The sequence below is a fragment of the Lemur catta genome, chromosome 6 (assembly GCF_020740605.2).
Source record: "Lemur catta isolate mLemCat1 chromosome 6, mLemCat1.pri, whole genome shotgun sequence".
Lineage (NCBI taxonomy): Eukaryota > Metazoa > Chordata > Mammalia > Primates > Lemuridae > Lemur > Lemur catta.
In genome coordinates this window covers 51,316,212-51,319,886 of record NC_059133.1, presented here as the reverse complement: position 1 = coordinate 51,319,886, position 3,675 = coordinate 51,316,212, and the positions used below count along the sequence as shown (strand labels likewise).

Sequence of the window (3,675 nt, the reverse complement as noted above, 5' to 3'; positions counted from 1 at the left end):
GTAGAATGGAAAGAAATAGTTCACATTATATCCTGCAGATTTAGAAAGGGTTTAAAATGTTCATCCTAGAAGTTTAGAATGGATCTTTGCCCAGTAAGGCTTTGACTTATGTATGTGGCAAATTATACTAACAGCTTGAATTTGTGCAAAGCTTGGCAATGTACAAAGCATTTTCTTATGCATTATCCCACTTGACCCTTACTACAAGTCTGAGGGGTAGGCTGGGCAGGTGTTACTATTCCTCTTTTATAAGCAAAAAGAGTAAGGGTAAGAGATTCCTTCCTCTCCCCAGGCCGTATGCCCTATTTTACGCTGCAGAGTATGGAAAGCCAAAAAAAAAAAAAAAAAGAAAAGAAATTATTCAGTGAATTCTGTCTGGTCAAGCATATTTAAGGCATTAATCAATTAATCATCACCCCAAACAACATTATACTTATCAACCTTGTTTCTTACCATTATATGCTGAAATAGAACCTGCTATTATAATATGAAGTATTATTACAAGGATTTGAGTGTGCTAAAAGGCCTTATCTCTTCCAATTTGATTACTGTGTACAGGAAGAAGCTCAAGATAATAACCTATTAACCAGAGTTATTAAAGGTTTTCCCACTGTATTTACAAAACCCATGGAAAAAAAATATTGCTGTTGACACAGAACTGGCATGAAATTAGTGTGGATCTAGACACTCAGGGAAACAGAGGTCAAATATAGAATATTAATATTGAACAACATGTGTGCTATACAATCAAATAAGAATTACCGAGCATTTCCATGTGCCCAGAAGTATGCTGAATGATGTGGGAGTTCCTCATCCACAGAGTTTACAATCCAGTTAGGTGTTTACCATCAAATAATCTATGCAAATCCCATTCCTTAATGAGAAGCAAAGAGTTGGGAGCATATGGAACAATAACTGCCCTGGTAATATTAAAGACGATAACAAGCAGGAATAAAGACAGTCTTTCCTGCCCTGTTTTTCTGGGCTAATTTGTCAGAGCATCATGTTTGGAATAAAACCTGTGCCAAAAGGAATCTGTCCTAAGAAAGCAATATTTTCATCCTTTTTAATGTCAGTCTGCAAGCCAAAGTGACAACTGATATTGTTCAATGAAAGGTCAGAAAAAGAAAGTGTGAAGCTGGATTTGTTTAGGGTTTATGTTATCTTTCTTTGATAAACAAAACAATTGACCTAAGTCGAGTAACCGGAGGCTCTTCAAGTCTTACTACACTGAAGTCATAGAGTTGAAGATGATTATAATGATTATTTTTTTCTTCATGCCCGTCCCGCTGAAGTGGCTGCAGCATTTTCAAAGACAAGCATCATTTCCAAAAGAGGATCAGTTTCCTTTTTATTAGAAAATTTGTAGTTTTGCTTTTTTTTTTTTTTTTTTGGAGAAATTGGAAAAGATTAATAATAGCGGTGATTCAGAAGTAAGAATTGCTGCCTTTGAAGGGAAAAGAGACAAAAGAATCCTTTGGGGAAGGGAGATTTGACATGACTGTGATGTCCAGGCTGCCCAGAGTCAAGGGTAGCTAGAAGGGTAATTATAGTTTTGGTTCTCTTGGGAATAATTAAGGGATTAGTGGTCCCAGGGAGGACAAAAGAGACAGTGTCAATAGAGTAATAAAAAGCTTTCTTCGATACCAGCAGACATGGACAAATAGCTCCTGTCTAGAAGGCAGGGTTTTGTTTTGAATCTTAGCATCCCTGGCCCCACTGCCTCGCTTCACCCGTCCATCTACTAATACTTTGGGTCTGACTGTGGTCCCTGCAGTCCTTTCCCACCCCCGTGGCTCTGCCATCTTTCTCTAGGGTGTTTACAGGTGCTTCCTGCTTTTGCTTCTTGTCCCCATGTGTCCTGAATGAGGTTTGGGGGCAATGCAATCACAGACAGGAACTAGACGTCCAGCCGGGGCTCCACAGTCTCAGGTGCGTGCGGTGCGTTAGGGAGGGGCTGGGGAAACCCTGCCGTTTCCGAAACTGCGAGAAAATGAAAAGCTGGGTCTGGAATTGGTATGGGGAAAGCGCGGTCTGTGAAAATGAGGAGGAAGGTTTTCGAGAGACAGGAAATAAGGGCTCCCGAAGGGTTGGGTAAGGTACATGAGTGACCTAAGGCTGCGAATAAGGACGGAGAGAGAGCAGTACCGACTGGGAGCAGGGCAAGGATGCCAATTCTTCCTCCCCGTCCACGCCACCTGGTGCTCCTCCCCTCCCACTTTTAATCCAGCAAACACGGGGCAGCCCAAGCTGAGTTGAAAGAAGCCACATGAGCCGCGGAGCTGAGGAGCCCTCTTCCAGGACATTTGCAAAGGGACCAAGCGGAAGGTGACCACCCATGGGCGATCGGAGTGCTGCCATCCTGGAGAAGAACCTGGCTGATAAGCCAGCTCTGCAAGTTCCAGGTCTGGTTCTGGAGCCGCTGTCCCAAGGCCGCCGCTGTCCCCAGCCAGCGGGAGTCCTCAAAGCGATACAGACAGCAGCCGGGCATGCTCCCAGAACCGCCCCGGGTGCAGAGACCCTCTTTACCGGACCTCTCCCGGCGGTCTCATGCCACCAGCAGGACACCACGAAGCACCGCCCCTCTGCCCCTCCCCGCCATCCCAGAGCGTTGTGCCAACGCACTGCCACACCTGTGCCTGTGCACAGCGACAAAGTCCCAGTCTGCAACAGAGAGACGCCCTTGCCACAGGCGCCTGGACAGAGGCTGCACCCAGGTCGAGAGGGGCCTCTTACCCCATCCCCAGTCAAACCACCTCCTTCCCCTGTGAATATCAGAACAGCACCAAGTGGCCAGTCTCCGGCTCCTCTCCCACCTTACCGCCAGCCTCCTGGAGTCCCCAGTGGACCTTTCAGTGCCACTAATAAGTCAGCCCCTGGGCTGCCACAGAGACATTTCTTTGCATAGGAAGACACCAGGGCCGGTCCCTCCACCCACCTCAGCCTCCTCCTGTTTACTGAATAATAGACCACCTCATGAGAAAAGGCCTAGGTCTAGATCTAGTCAGATGGGTTTTCTTCTTCAGAGCATGTTGATAACACAGCACTTGTGTAAATGTCTTTGCTTTATACGTTATTTGGTCCTACTGTTAATAATAGACATATTATCATGTGTATTTACTACTGAAGATGGGAATGTGATCCTCATAGTTATTGGTCTATTTTGTATGTTGTAGAAAGCTTACAATATAGGTTTAAGGTGGGCTGGCTACAAGAGCACTAAAACTATTCACCTGTGAAACTACTCTTTGAACGTCATCTCTTCAGTGGAATATTGGGTGGTCTCATATTGAGGCTGTTGCTCAGTCCCCTTAACTCCCTTTGTCTTTTCCCACAGTGCCTGAAAGTCACAGCCGTTCGTGCGTGCATGTGTGTGTGTGTGTGTGTGTGTGTGTGTATACATATGTTCATCTGTCTGTCTGCATGTGGATCAATTTCTTTTAAAAATAATTAATTGTATGATTTATTTTGGAGTTACATCCTGATTACAGTGTTCCTTCTTCCAAATAGCATTGATTTTTTTTTTCCTCCCTTTAAAAATGTATAATCTGGTCTCATGTTGGATCCCAGAACATTTCTTTTTTCTGGATGCTGTGCAGTTTCATTAAATCTTGCTTAAAAACAAAACAAAACAAAACAAAAAAAGAAAATGAAGAGCTGCAGCAACAGCAGAGG

The 3,675-nt window shown here is 44.3% G+C and overlaps 1 pseudogene; it reads left to right on the top strand.

Annotated features, from left to right (window-relative positions):
- The first annotated feature begins 2,018 nt into the window (after positions 1 to 2,018).
- On the top strand, positions 2,019 to 3,344 carry LOC123640539 (annotated as a pseudogene).
- Positions 3,345 to 3,675: the final 331 nt, after the last annotated feature.